The 16390-nt window shown below is 42.9% G+C and overlaps 1 pseudogene; it reads right to left on the reverse strand.

The window, feature by feature from the left end:
* Positions 1-15665: 15665 nt before the first annotated feature.
* LOC111744085 lies at positions 15666-15784 on the reverse strand (annotated as a pseudogene).
* Between the last annotated feature and the right edge of the window lie 606 nt (positions 15785-16390).

The following is a 16390-nucleotide window of genomic DNA, read 5'->3' on the forward strand; positions in this document are numbered from 1 at the left end:
TTCACACTTACTCCTAATAAGGGGTGCCTGACAAGGAGATTTCTTTCTCCTCGGGGGCGGCCGATGTCGTTTGCTGGCTTCTGTGTCCCTGTGATTGCTCCGCACACATCTCTGTCCATCAGTGTCTGGGCTCTTCACAGCCAGGAAATGGAGCCTCTAGCTACTGCAGTTTGCTTGATATTTAGTACAGAGCTAGACAGCCGGAGGGCTCTAAAACCCAGCTCATGAGCTCTCTCATTCGACAGGCTTAGGGGAGGGAGCTGGGGAACCAGGCATGGGAAAAACAGCACGTTTTTCATCAGAAACTTCCTGGTCCACCGTCTTTCTCGGAAAGCCCTCCCTGGTGAATCAGGACATCTGCGTGCCGTACTGATGGGACGAGCAGCAGGTCCCCCGGCCCAGGCCCTGCAGACAATTTTTCTGCCTTCACACAGTTCCTGGTGCCAAGCAATATTTAGCTAACCTGAACTTATCTTTTCCTAACTGAAACAACAGTTTGATGGTTTTAGGAATCTTTCTTTTATCTTTCCTATAAGTTCTTCAAAACTTTTCCTACTGAAGAGTGACACTTAATTCATCCAGAGAACTATGGGGGGTGGGGTGAGGACAATGAGGAGGTTAAATGTCAAGGGTGCTGGCAGTGAGGGGTGGGGGGCTGGCAGGGAGAAGAGGCGGCAGCTGGCAGAGCTCTCTGGGGCCCCAGGAGTCATGTCCATACCCCTCACACTTGCCCAGTGCTTTGGACAAAGACGGTGCCCGAAACATGTTTGATGAGGAGGTGGATGCCTGAGAGGAAGAATAAGTGGATTTAGCTCATTTACTCAAGAGGCAAAGGGGATCATGGAATAACAATGGCATGGGCTTGGGAAAGGTAAACTAGTGGGTCTCAGTGTGGAGAAAGGGCCGGGCGAATGGGTGCACCGGCACGTATGTTTCAGAGTATGCCTAATGCCCATCGGCCTTGGAAGTTGGCATCAACCTCACAGAATTCTAAGTGCCTGTGTCACGTGCATTCCACACCCATTAACACCGTGTAGGAAAATGGATTTTAGAATGTTGAGAAAATCATTTCCTAGAAAGATTTCTGACAGAGCTTGTCTCTTGCTGGGAAAGGCAAAACTACCCAGCGAGCTTATTCAGTTGGGACAGGTAAACCCAGCTTTCTAAGGGGTTTGAACCCACCTTTCTTGGGGCTGAGAACGAGAGCATCCTGGTAACAATGTTCTCTGAGCATCCGTTGAATTGGCTGTTGCAAAGGTTGAACAGGACAAGTACGGTGTTAACTCAAGTTTTCATGGGATTGTGGTTTGTTTCTCTTGAGGGATTTCTGAGCTCAGCTCAGTGTGTTGGGCTGCATGTTGTGTGGCTTAGTCAGTGGTGGCCACCAGGGAGCTGTGTCACACAGCCAAGAGAGTCTGCGGTGGGGTGTCTGTAGCAGGCAGTGACAAACCAATCACAGAGTTAAGAAGGCATCTCCAAACAGCCAGCAGGCTTCTTGGGCTCCTGGAAGCATCAGGTCAGAAAGTGTCCTTGATTTCAGGGACTTTATCCCCAATTTTATTCCTCCGTGGCCTTGACCAACTGAGATTTTTCAGAAGTAGTCCATAAAACCTTGTGTCCTGCCAAAAGGAACAATGCCCACTACTCCTTTCTTTCCTCCCCATACTCTAGGACTATTACCTCTAAGGAGGTAGAGAGATCGCTCAAGTTCCTTCGCTTTGGCTTTCTCAGGTCTTATTCATTCTTTTGGTTTAGAATTTTTTCACCGTTATGATTGCTTCGATTCTTACACATAGCAGCTTAATTTGAACATGCAAAGGTATGTCATTAAGTCCATGGAGAACCGTCTTCAGATTACCTGGGGAAAACGTCAGTAGACTCAAATCCCATCCTGACGGACAGTTGGGTCTCGGGGACCCTGGGTTCTCCTTTGCAGAGCCATTTCTGTAGCAGAGTGGAGCTCCAGGCCAGAAGCCCAATGAGCCTCAGGGAGAAAGATTGAGAGCTTCCTTTCTCCCCCATGATCTGGAGAAGCAGTGGTCTATCTCCCTCAACACACACCCCCACCCCCCTCACATCCCCTACCTTGAGAGGCACCACCTGGAGGGAGAGACTGATGGAAAATGAGTATACAAGAAACATTAGAAGCATTAAACCCCACACTTAGTTCTATAGCTGGGAGAGTAAGGAGTTAGGGAGCCCTCGCTGTGGAAGACCCCTTGCTGATCAAACAGAGAACATGGGAAAGAGGCTCCTTTGAAAGACACTCTAAAGGAGAGGATTGCTGTACGGAGCCTCGTCTAAACTCCAGCCTCCATCGAGCCGGGCTGCTTTTTAACCGGTCCCCTCAGAACTTCAGGAACCACATTCCCTTCGGCTGCAACGGAAAAACTACTACTGAGTTTCATTTGACAACAAATAACGTCTGAGGGACATTCTAGGACAGGGGCTTAGAATTGTCGATCAAGCCAAGACTTATCGAACCAATAACGTCTTGAACAATCAATTACATATGCCGAGCACTGTGTTAAGCACAGCAAGGAACGTAGAGATGAGAAAAGTGTGAACCTCGTTCACCAAGAGCCCTCAGCTGGTTAGAGAGCAAGACCCACCCATCGGTAACCTGGTGAAAAGTGGAGTAGTCATGCCCGAGAGCCAGGCCCACGCAGCGGGCTGTGGCCGTGTGCGACAGGGCAGCTCGAGTGCACGCAGAGAGATCTGCTAGGGTTTATTAGGGGACACGGCCTCTAAGCAGGACTCTCTGGCCCTGTTTTGCCAGATACAGGGTGGGGATTAGGATAGGGTGAGCGAGGCACTTGACCAGGGTGCAAAATGTAAAGGAGTGCTAGAAAGCTCAGCAATCGAGATGAGTAACATTTTAATGAAGTATTTTAAAAAATAAAAACGAATGCAGAAAACCTGTGATGAACAGAACGTCACAATTTCCACAGTCACAGGATGTTCGTTTCATGACTCTGCATTCTTGGACAATGGAAACAGTCGTTTTCAATCAGTTCTCGGTTTCTAGTCTCCAAAGCAGAGGCGTTTAAGTGGGTTGACAGTGACCTGTGAACAGACTGGGCAACACAGAACTTTATAGAGTCATGTTTTCTGATTGTAGAGCTTTTACTAACTTTTGCATTGGAGTCCACATATTGAGAGCATATCTGATAAGTGTATGGGAGTATATGTATTTTTCCTTTTGCCTCGGCTCCAGTGTGGCTTGACACAGCACGGCCAGGTTGGTAAAGAAGGAGGAACGAGCAGAAGGAAAGGTGAGAGCCATTAGAATATGTTCAGACCCACAGGGGATTATGAATCACATACATCGAGAAGTCATAATAAGAGAGAAGGCTGGAAAGTTTAGAGTGGAAAAAATTGTGGAAGGCTTCCAATACTATTTTGAAGACATTTGAGATGAATGTCATAGACAAGTAAGGGACCATCGAACGTTTCTGAACAAGGGTTCTGAGCACAGTCATGGGGCCAATTACTGCAGAGGCAGGCGAGAGCATGAGGAAGAGGCAAGAAACAGAATCACGGGAGAGACACCACTACAATAGAGCCAGGACTATGGGCGGGCATGCCAAACCAGGTGAGGTCCTCAAAAGACAGAGTTATTCATAACATGCTTCCTATAAATAACACCTGACACATTAACATCCCTTGAGGACAGGAAATGCACTGCGATCCTTGTTCTTAATAAGGATATAGCAGCCCCACTGAACTGCTGTGACCTCTGGGTCCCCTAGCCTCCTTAGATTTCTAAGTGGAGGTGCAATGGGTTCCCAGAAGTCAGTCCCTTCCTTCCTGCTATTCTTAGAACTGTTCCAGGACACGTTTCAGAGAAAGAGTCAGAACCCCACCTCAGGTGTAGGAGAGGGATGGGAAATCGGCCCTCAGCAACTTTTTGTGGGGGAGGAGGGGCTTTTTTCTTCCCCACATAGTAGTGGGAGCGTTAAGAAAAGATAAAGCTTTTGCAAAATGTGAACCGATAATGAAAAACAACTCATTTTGTAAAATATATACATCGTTAAACCTCACGGATTCTTTTTCAGCTTCCTGGGAAAGCGCAGTGGTTCAGGATGAGGGAAGGGCTGACTTTTACCTTTGCGATTATAAAGAAAAAGCTCTTGCTGTGAAGAAATCTTGTAGACAAGATGGCAAGTTGGGGGTTCGAACTACGTCAGGAAGATGCAAAACTCATTTTAAGTTTTGTCAAAAGTAAGGACTATCCATTACTATCTGATTACTAAGGGATTCAACAAATAATTTCTATCTACACATTAAAGTTTCAAAAGAGATTCTCTTTAACGGTATTTTAGGAAGCATTATTTCAGTTAGAATGTGAACTCGAAGATATAAAATTAGACTTCTTGAATTATTTCCGAAAAACATACTTTCATAAATGTTGACAGATCTCTCTGCAATTGGCCTGAAGTTCTAAGTTGAATTCAAACGAGACCAACTCACATTCTGCATATCAATCCCTGTCAGGGTGCTATGGTGTTTAAGATCCTCGCTCTCCAAGAGAGTGGGCAAGCCTGTTGGAAAGGTAGGAAGTAAGACAAGAGAAAATGTTACCCAGCAAAAGATTTGAACTATTATCTGTCTTAGCTCAGGCTGCCAGAACAAAATATACCACAAACTGGGTGCTTAAACAACAGAAATCTATTTTCTTACTGGCTGAAAGACCGAGATCGGGGTGTCAGCATGGTCGGGTCCTGGCGAGGGCCCTCTTCCTGGATTGCACACAGCCACCAACTCCCCTTTCTCACGTGGTCCTTCCTGAATGCCTGCATGCACGCAGTGGGGGAGAGCGAGAGGGAGGGAGAGAGGAGAGCATGCTCTGGAGCCTTATCTCATGAGAGAACTAACATCATCAGGCCAGGGCACCTGCCTTTATGACCTCATCTAACACTAATCTCCCCCAGGCCCCGTCGCCAAATACTATCACAATGACAGTTAGGGTACCAACATATGGATTTTGGAGGGGTGCAAACGTTCAGTCCCTAGCATTATGGACGATCATAGCATTATGTACAATCACAATTGTGGGAGATTGACTGATTGACAGAAGTGAAAAATACAGAAAATTTCTGAGATAGTTCATAGGTTGGAGAGATCACTTTGAGCGAAAGACGGTGTCTTGGAAGCTGCGAAGTTTGAGCTCTGCTCTTAAGAAGGAGCTGACTTCCGTTTGGGCAAAGAAGCTCAAAACATGTCTTGGAAAGCCAGAAACGAACTGCTTGAGCAAAGCCTAAATGACAGTGGACAGAAGGGAGACAATAGGGCAGGTAAGAAGTTTCATGTTGAGCAGAAATGGTCCAGCGGTGCGAGTATCTGCAAAGGCCAGGCTGTGGGGAGCCAGCTTCACCTCACTGGCAGTAGAGAAGGGAGCCCAGTGAAAGTGACAGTCTAGGATGATCCCTTTGGCAGGGATCTGCAGGAGGAGACAGGCAAACTGGTGAGAGGCTGCATGAATGCTCCAAGCCTGAGAGAACCAGAGCCTGAACCAGGGTTTCAGATCTTGTATTGCTGTTGCCGTGTTGTAGCTGGCCATCCATGGCTTCATTTTCTCTCTCAGAATTGAGGAGCTTGCACAACCTAGTGGAGTGTGCAGAGGTCCAAGGGGCTCTTTCAAAATCTTTGTCTCGTTTGGACTAAGAAAACAAGAGAACAACTTGGAGGAGAGCCAAAAAAGAAAAGACAGCCCCAAGCCCAGAAAGACCGTGGGACATACAATTTTAATGAGATATGTTGATTAAAGAGATTACTAGGAGGCTAAAGCGTTCACTAATGAAAATTTATTTTCTCCTGCCTATTAGGAAGCATGAAGACAAAATACTTCTATGCTTCTCCCCTATCCACAGGGGAAGCGAACTAAGAAAACATAGAGAATTGGCCTGATTTTGTAAGATTCACTTTCCCACTAAAAAACAAACATCCCCCTCCCCGCCCCCGCCAGAAAACATATTCACGTTTTATCCAAACAGGATATTGCTGATGGTTCTCTGAAAACCATTTCACAATTCCCATTGCTGAGCCAAATGTTCCTAAAATATATAACCATTCCTCCCTTGAGAGCCATAGCAAAAAACTCTTTTTAAATATGGCCAAAAAAAAAAAGCTAGAGACACATCCTTTTAGGTGAAAGAGGACCTGATGAATCTGTGTCAGCCAAATGCTCCGCAGTTCTTAAGCCCAAATCAAGAAAAAAACCAAACCAATGGCAAGCCGTCTCCACCTCGATTTCCCCAAGTCTACTGCTTCAGTGCCCTGGATATGGCAAAGGTGGGGTACCCCCGACAGTGAAGCCAGCAGTTCCTGGAGAGTGGGTCACAGGTGCAATCAGCTTTGCTCTGCTGAGCCTTGGGGCAGGGAGTTGGCCGACAAGCTGCCTGGCCTGAAACTGGGTCTGTTGGGGCAACGACGTTATAATATTGTATCCTATCACGTGTCAAGTTGTGTTCAGACCAACACAGAGGGTTCTGTTTCCCGCAGTCTCTGCTGAAGGACATTTGACCTTGGGGAAGGGAGCAGTAGCACATTCTAGCAACCGCCTATCCTCTCGTGGGTCTGAGACAAACCTTAAGACCAGAGAGTGGGTCTTGGGGGAGATGAAAATTTAGATGAGATATGCAGGTGAAAGCCCCTAATAAAAAACTAATAATAATATAATCATCTTAGATTTATGCGACATCTGAGAACATATGGAAACCCTTGATTTGATCCTATAGGAACAAGCAGGTGTTATTTGTTCCACTGTGTAGATGGAGAAACAGACATTCCATGAGTTTCAACATCATGGTCAAGTCACTTAGCTAGTGGATGACAGTCAGAATGCAAATCCAGGTCTCCTGACTTCTGTCCACAGTACTTTCCAAACATTATTAAAAGGAAGCTCCATAAAATGACCTTATTTCCGTCTCTGAATAAATAATCTGTAAATATGATGGTTATAGCAGTTATTTATAATAAGCGGTTTACCTGATTTTTATCCAGTTGACAATCATCGCTTATAATTAAAGCCCCCCAAACACACACGCACACGCGCGCGCACACACACACACACACACGCAACAACAACAACAACAACAACAACAGCAACAACAACACCTGATTCTCTGCTCTTCTCAATCCAGGCAGGAGATGAAGGAAAGGAGCGAAGCTCTGAGCTGAGGTAAAGCCAAGCTCTTTCATTACCTACTGGTCTATGTTCTATCAAAAATTATCCTTCAACTCCCACTGTCTACCCCAAACATTCAAAACATACTGGGAACGGTTTCTAAATCATTTACCTAAATGGAAGCTGATTCACACCCCCTCCAAGACCCAGAGTTTGGAAAAAAAGGGGGCTGGCAGACAAAATGTGTAGCCATATATGTCATTCTCTCACTGCCTTTGTAGGATTTGTTTCTCTTGCCAGTTCCTTGCAGAGAGACTCTACTCAATCTCTAACCTAGAAACCAAGTTCTAGCAACACATTCTTCAGAATGAACTTCTACCAAAAGAAATTATAGATATTCTGGGTTGTCACAATAGCATTTTATTTGGGTGGTATCTCTTTTCTTGTAGAATCTGCTACTGGAAGAACCTCATAAAATTTTCAAATCGTTCTCCTACCTTTGGACCGGATTTTACCTTAAAACATTTAACCCTCTTTTTTGTATATGTGATGTTAGCATAAATACAGACATATGTACACTCTTGCATACGCACCAGTTTAGAAAACCAAACCTCACAAACATCACTGAGAGTTATTGGGAATGTGGATCAAAATACGTCGATGAAATTCTAGATGGTCGTACTAAGTAAATGGAAGAACAGTGACCGGCAGAACTGGCTAAGACCTCGCAGACCATCCAGTCCAGTGTAGCGGTGTTTTCTGTCCATATCCCCTTTGACGGAAAGCTCTCCTAGCCTCCCTCTATGTTAGCTGAATTTTAAAAATTGTTGTCATTAAAAACACGTTTAAAAAAACCAAAGAAATAGGTCAGACCTCTGCTTTGCTTTCGAATCTCCTATCATCTCCCCACCAATTTTTAATGTGCCTCTCACAATAACAAAATTCCTGATCTGGCCACAGATTTGTATACTAGAGGAAACCAACCATGAGGAGGAAAGTGGCTTGGTGGGCAGCAAGCCCTATGAGAGACCCGAACTGGAAAATCAGACACTTGAATCATGTACAGACACTCACTTTAGTCTATACGACCTTATAAAAGCCTTCATTTTCTTTTCTAAAAAATGGATCTATTTTGCTTCTTTCCTTAAGAATGCATTGAGATCGAGATAGATAATGAATATATAAGCTGAAGGGAAAAAATTATGTACATACGAATGAAGAATGCTTCCTTTAATAGAAAGACACTGATGAAATGATTATTGCTCCAGTAGTGGGGTTCCTAACACACTTGATTTGGGAGACCATCCCTCCACCCCACAGTGTATTGCTGAACTTCCTACGACCCTTTCAGATTTTTTTCTTGGCAGTCAGCATTTCCAAAGACTAACCACACTCTTCCTAGGACTCCTAAATTCTCTTCATGAGATAGAAACGAGAAGCAGAAAAAAGCCACTTGATGAAAACACACATGCTTGATGTGTGTCCCTGGGTTATGAGCAGCGTTGCTGGAGACCCAGGTGACACAGGTGACACAGAGCTGAGTCATGTCTCTTTCCTGCCCTGGAATGCAGAGCAGCCAGGGACCCTCAGAAGAGAAGTGTAGGAAGGAAGAAATTTTCCTATACCCTTCTAGGTTCTTCTGTCTGGTCTAAGAATTAATTTGACGTGAGACAGATTAACAGGAGAAAATAAAATTTGGTTACCTATGTACATCGAGAGGTCTCACAGAAATGGGATGCAAAGAAATGACCAAAGGAGGAAGCTTATATACTTTCTAGACAAAGAAACAATAAATTAGTGACAATTTGACAAGACAAAGAAACTTAGGTTTGGGTGCTTAGTTAGTAAGGAACGTAAGCAAAGTTTAGGCTTGGATAGTAAATTAGTTAAAAAAGAAAAGTAACAAGGTTTGTTTATACAGGCTTCTTGGCCCCGATTTTTCTAAGTCTGGTGCTGAGGGCGTCTCTCTCAGTCTCCAGGTGCAGGGAAGGCATCTTTCACAGGGGAGATTTATTTCCTGCATTCAGGGAGACAACGAAGAGTCAGAGTGCCCTTTTTGTAAAGCTTGTTTTTTCAAGTAAATTTAATTCAAAATAATCAATATGCTACTTGGGCGTATTTTGGGGCTGCCTGCCCTGAGACCCAGCAGAAGAAAAGCAGGGGTGGCAGCAGTGGCAGGAACATCCAGCAGGCTGCAGAGTTAGAAAAACGATGTTTTCAGGTTGTGGCAAAGGCAGGGGCAGTGACGGAGCCTGCCGTAAAAGGTGGCTTCTCAGACACAGACCAGCCTCAGAGAAGAAAAGTCCTATCGTAGGTGACTTGAAAGGGCTCCCAGTGGCCAAATCTAAGATGATTAGAACTCAGAGTGAAAGAGGAATCCTTGAGTCCATACTAATATAAATAAACAATCATTAAATAGATGGGGGAAAAGAGAAAGTCCTTTCTTAGTTTAGAATCCAACGAATAAATATAAAAGGGCCGATGGAACTAGAGCATGATGTGATTATTGTTACAGGCAAGAATCATCGCTGTAGGCTGAACTCAATGGGCTCCCCTTGGGGAAGGACCTTAGAAGTCCCTGTGAGACTGCGCAGCGCCCCTCCTGACCAGCCCTCCTTGACCCCCCAGTTCCTGCCTCTATTTTGAGCTGGATCTGGAGCTAGTCCAGTGAAGGAGATGCACTCTGCTTAACAGCGGTGGAGGGGTGCTAGCAGCCTTGCAGCCCCCCACCCCAAGTGGTTTCCACCCCACACACTCCCATCTGCAGATCTTCGAAATTCCTTAGCAGAAGAGACAGCTTCTGTCCAAGAAACAGAGAGACATGGAGAGCAGGGAAATCAACAGAAAAAGAGCAGTGAACTTGGAGACTTGGATCTCAGTCCTAGATGCAGCTTTGCTGTTGATCACTTGCCCTTTTCAGAGTCATTTAACCCTCACGGTGACAGGTTTGCTTGCCTAAGGTGGGGACAGTTAAAGTTACTATGGATGTCCCGGGGGCTGCTTTGAGGGTTTAATGAATTCGTGGGTGTGTGAAGCTGCTATATGTATGTGAGAAGGTGTCATTGTCATGAGGGCTGATGATCAAATGCTATCGTTCCCAGAAGAGGGGACATACTGAGATTAAAAATGATTGAAATCAATCAGTCTAACGGCTGGGGATTTGAATGCTGGCTATTTTACTTAGAGATCTATCTGGAACATAAGTTAAAAATAAAAAAGACTTTGAATTGTTTTTAGAGCATAAAACAATTAATATTTGTATATCTCATCGGTGTCACTTATAAAAAGTGCAATGTGGTTGATTCTTTTCTTCATTCCACAAAACTCAGATGACAGACCAAGAAAAGAAAACAGCAAATTTCCCTTGGCTCCTGGCTTCATGATTCTCTGGTCATGTTTACCGGGTGCCAGGTAATTTTCAAGTGTTAATCCCTGTGTCAAATAGGGCAAGGTCCTCAAAATCTGAACGGTTCTTACTAAGCTATTCTTGCTAAATGTTAAATGTAGCACAGTATTTTGCAGGTGCAGCTATAAACAGGATGAGCTTGACAGGACCCCAACCTGGTAAGCGTAGCCACTTGCGAAGAAATCAATGTATAATTAATCAAAACTAAGCCTCCCTTCAGGGAGACAGAGCTTTGGATGTGAATCCCCCGTCTCCTTTACATGCTGTAAGTAAATGAGAGTACCGAATGACAACCACGTCTAGTTTTTGAATGGAACACCCCAAATGGTGACCCCCTCGAGTTCAGTAACACCTGCAATAAGATGCTTTGAAGGGAAGGAACCTGTATCCATCAGGTGCCAATCAAGAGACAAAAGCCACACAGTCAAGTGAACAAGGAAATTTTAAAATAAGCAGTTATTAACTATAATATGACATTGAAGTTATGGGGAATTGGTTTGCAAGGAGGAAAAAGAGCCCTGAAGACGATGGGACATGCAGACACAAAGAGCAGTCACAACTCCTAAGGCTGCGATTCAGACCCAGGGGCACGGTCTTGGCTCACTGGCTGGCCAGGAAGTTGTTGAGCTAATGTGCTGTCAAAACTTGTTGGAAACCTGCCCTCTGGGGTGCCTGGGACAGTTATTTACAGGGTGCCACACCTCAGAACGCATTGCAAAGCTTCCAAGGAGTTGCTGGGGAGGAGCTGTTGGCCACTGGGCCCTGCAGGAGCTGGACACTGAAAGGCCATTCACGCAGGACTCAGATGTCAGATAGACCATGCACTGCTTAAGCCTGGAGAAGTGAGCATTCTGGAACCAGGAAGAGAAAAGCCCCTCCCTCTAGCGGTGTCCCTCCAGCCTCCGCTACAAACAAAGATTAACATTGTGCCAGCTGGCAAAGGAGAAGTATTTATAGGATCCTGTTCTCTTTCCACAGAGCCGTGAAGGGTAGATTTTTGAGCTGAGGCAATAAATTGATAATTGACCCAGACCACAACATATTATTACAAGAACCACAGGGCTTGTAGAGCCAGCGCTGTGACTCAGTAGACATAAGACCTCAGGCATGTCCACATCCTGAGTTATGGCTGCAAAACAACATCTTATATGTTTATCCTTCAAGGTCATTGTGAGGATCAAATAAGGTAGAGGGTGAGAATTGTGTCTCATTAATAAGAGGAGTAGCAACGTCATCATAGCCTAGGGTTTAAAATGATGGGTTCGGTTGACAGGCTGAGTCCCCGCTCTCCACTGACTAGCTGGGTGACCATGGGCAATCTATTTACCCTCTGGGCTTTGTTTCCTGTGTGTAATGATGGCACCTATCTCATCACCCCATATTCGTGAGGTATCAATAAAATAACCCACTCAGAGCGTTTGCACATATTAAGTGCAAAATAAATACTAGCTCTTGTTGTTCTTCACTAATGTCATTAAATTACTTCAAATAAAATAGTTATGTTATTACATTCCCCCTACTATGTATCCCCATATCTTTATTTACCCAGGGCCTATTATTTGCATATATTATGCTAACTGCTGCTTTAGAGGCCCAGGAACAGAGACTTCTCAGAGAAGTGGGAGGTAAAACGTTTTCAGGGAAGTGGTTCCTTACAAGGAAATGCTGTTCAATTTTCTCAAGACCAGAAAAGCCACCCATGTGCCTTAAATTATGGCCTTTCTGAAACCAACCCAGTCTGAGCATTTAAACTCTAAACAAGCTTTTGTTTTCGAAGAAAGTTTTGCAGCAAGAATTTTTCAAAAAACTTTCTGGATGAAAGGATTGAGGTTTTTCTATGTGTTTGTTTTAATTAACACAGCCAAGTATGAAGTATGCAAACCACTGAATAACAACCCTTTACCGGGACGGGGTATGACAGCCAGACCCGGGCCCTCCAGGTTTCACTGGCTCTGTTCTGCTTTTGCACAGAAGATTCTGGGAAGGGAGAAGCCAATGGGAACTACATTAAGGCAAAGCCAGAGCCCGCCATGCCCACACTGGCCTCTTAAATTGCTTCCCTGATTATAGTCTCTTTGGCTTTCATTCCTTCTAGGAAAGGATTCTCAACCTTGGCACTTCTGACATTTTAGGTCAGGTCATTCTTTTTGTGGGGGCTGTCCTGTTCGTTATAGGGTGCTTAGCAGCATCCTGTGCCAGTCCTCAGTAGCACCTCTCTATCTGCTCTGACAAATAAACATGTCTTCAGAAGTAGTCAAATATTCTCTGGGAACAAAATCACCTCTGCTTGAGGACCACCAATAGCCCTTAAGAATCTTCCAGAACCAAGCCTTTTACCAGCCTGCTAGAAGTTTGCATTTTTTGATGTGGCCCTCAAGACTCTTCAACAACCTGATTCCTCCTCTCCTTCCCAGTCTGTCTTCTCCCCCTTTGACTCCAAACAGTACACCTGCCCAGGATTTCCAGAATGTTCTGGCTCTTCAATCTTAACATTCTTCTTTTCTTGCCTTCCCATTTCTCGACTCCCCAGCTACCCAAGGAAGATTTGAGTAAGTGAAAAAAATATAAGCTAGTTTTAGATAGAAAAACTCAATATTGTAGAGATCACATGCCCTTAAAATAACTTATAGTTAATATGATCTCAGTAAAGAATCCCAAGAGAAATATTTTTAGAAGCTAAACTAGCTTCTACTACATTTTAATATAGAAAAGAAACAAGTGACAATAACTAGAAACTTTTCAAAGAGTATCGAGGTACAAATCTTACAAGTTATTAAAATAGAATAAAGGTATAGCAATTAAAACAATTATGGTGTGATGTGTAATTTTAGACAAATCGATAATATAAAATAGATAGTCTAGAAATGTGACCAAATGCATATGTGAATTTACTATATGATAAAGAAGGCATTTTATTCTGTAAACTAAGAGGAAAAGAACTCTTGTTTTTAGGAAAAGTGATGCTTTACTTTGACTGTCAAACTCTTTTACGGAATTCTTTTTTAAAAAAGACATTTCAAATCATTGGAGGAACAATGGATTGTTCAATAAAGAGTGTGTGGGGACAATAGACCAGTCATCTGGAAAAAATAAACCCTGCCTTACTCGTTACATTAAATCATTTTCCAGGTAGTTCATAAATATAAATATAAAACCACAGACACCCAAGAAAAATAGAATTATTTTGTTAGGAATTTCTAAGTATGAAGCAAATCCAGGAACCATGACAGGAAAATATTGATAATTTTATTAATAAACTGTATTTCACTTAAAAAACACCATAACAAATTAAAAGACAAAAATTAGTTATAATATGTGTAAGACATGTGGTTAAACAAAGGATTAATTCCCTCGAATATAGACTTCATGATTAAATTAGAATAGGACCGTATAGAAAAATGACCAATAGGCATGGACGAGAACTATAGAAAACAAGGAAGTAAAAATCTTAGAATAGGCTCAAAATCAGCTTTATAAAAAACATAAATGAAAACAATGAAGCTCCCTTTTTTATCACGATGTCAGAAATCAAAGGTTGGTAATAAACAGAATTTTTATGAGTGTAGGGAAATAGCCACTGTTACACTGCTACAATTAAAAGGGACAACAATTTGGCAGTGTCCTTCAGAATTCTCCACACACATATCCAGTCCTTCTATTTACAGGAATTTATCCTACGGATAACCCCTACGATGCATGCAAAGACATGTGTGCAAGGCTCTTACATTGAAGGACTAATTAGTGATGAGTTCACAGCAAAAAAAAAAAAAAAAAAAAAAGACCTCCAAATGTTTATCAATATGAAGGATGATAAAGTAAATGCTGGTATAACTATATCGAACACCAAAGATGTGAAATACAATGCAGTCGATTTCTATGCACTGAAACGGATTGATTTATAAGATATGTTAATGAGATATTTTAAGAGAAAAGGAAAGTGTAGAGCAGTATTCAAGGTATTCATCTGTGTGTGTATGTGTGTGTGTGTGTGCATGTGTGTGTGCATGTGTGTGCATCCATGTGCATACACATGGGTGCACACACATGCCTATTTCTGGAAAATAAGTTGCAGAATTCATGAAGTTGGCTTCTGAGGAAGGAAAGAGTGGAAGTCTAGGAAGGGAGGAGAATTTACTTTTCATTGCTCACTCTTGGGTTCTATTGATTTTTTAAAATAATTTTGTTTTATTAAAAAATAATAAAACTTTCATCATTAAAAACAATAAAAAGATGAATAAGAATAAAGCCTCATGAAGCTTTCTGTGACTGCTCTGGCTCACACTGGTATCTTCCTGACCTGTGTTCACACATTCGCTTATATTTCTCATTTTTTAATTATCACATATAATTATTCACATATCAGTGAATATCCCGCCTGGGATGTGAATCATCTCTTTGTCCAGTATCTTCACGCTGTCTTCTCTCTCCACCAGTCACTTAGTAGCCATCTGGGTTTGACTGACACGGTATCACCGAGCTTGCATTTAAATCACCCTTATTTGGCTTAATAATGGCCCCAAAGCACAAGAGTAGTGATGCTGGCATTTTAAATAGGCCAAAGAGAAGCCCTAGGTGCTTCCTTTAAGTGAAAAGATAGGTGTACACAGGGAAAGAAAAAAAACAAGTTTCGCTATTATCTGTGATTTCAGGTATCCACTGGGGATCTTGCTTTCAAAGATATCCACCCCCCGGCAGAGAAGGAGAGACTATAGTACTCAATTTTCTGGAAAGCACAGGAATCTGGATAATAGATATATTTTTAAAATAAGCAACTCAAGTAATTCTTATAATTTAGCAACCTTACAAAATAACGCTCACTTCACCCTCAAAATAAGCCAGTTATGTAGGTAAAACACATATTTCTTATCTCCTTTTTACAGAAGGGGAAACTAAGGCTCGCTGAGTTTAAGTGACTTTCCCTTAATCTTAGAATAGCATGTCTGAGCTCCAGCATCCTTTTACTATTAATATGTTTTCTCTCTTTTAAAGTCTGACTTACAATAATGATTTACTTTCAGCAATTAGAAAGAAAAATATTTTATGAATGCTAGAATATCCATATCCTAATTAAAATCGCCACTCATCCCTGCATATCACTGGCTGGATTCGAGCCTGTTCTTTTTTTTTTTAATCCCATAGCACCGGGTCTTCCTAGGTGGTCTCTCATCCAAGTACTAACCAGGCCCAACCCTGCTTAGCTTCCGAGATCAGATGAGATCGGGCGTGTTCAGGGTGGCCTGGCCATAGACTGAAATCTTGCTCTTTAGGTCACAAGGAATGACAGGTGTTGGGGGTGGATGTAAACCGGAACATAAATACTTACATACATTCCACCCAACTCTTCCCATTTTAGAATAAAAACACAGAATAAAAAGGAGAAGCGGAAAATTTGCAAGTCATTAAGCTTATTCTGACCTGCCACTAAATGGGAACTTTTTTTTCCATCTAGAAGGAACATTTTTTTCCATCTAGAAGGCCTTTCCAAGACATCATGGAAGAAGGAAGTAATTGCATGAATCATGCTGCCACTCGTCTTAAAAAAATAAAATAAATCAATAAATAAAGGAAGGAAGAAAAAATGAAAAACCATTTAAGAAGCAAAAGGGAAGTAGTGCCTTAAACTTACACATTCACCAGAAAGCGGGACAGGGGTCACGGGCTCGGCTTGTTAAGGACCACCCACACTGGAGGAAATGTCCCTCTGTTACTTCCCAAGGCAACTTTCATGGCCTTTCCTCCCCAGCTTCAAGGTGTGGTCCAGTTTTGAATACTCAGAACCTCGGGAAAGCAGCTGTTTCTGAGGGCCAATTTTGATTTTCATACCGGCGGAGGGTTTGTGCCTTTAAACATCAAAG

This window comes from Pteropus vampyrus, unplaced genomic scaffold, assembly GCF_000151845.1.
Source record: "Pteropus vampyrus isolate Shadow unplaced genomic scaffold, Pvam_2.0 Scaffold126, whole genome shotgun sequence".
NCBI lineage: Eukaryota > Metazoa > Chordata > Mammalia > Chiroptera > Pteropodidae > Pteropus > Pteropus vampyrus.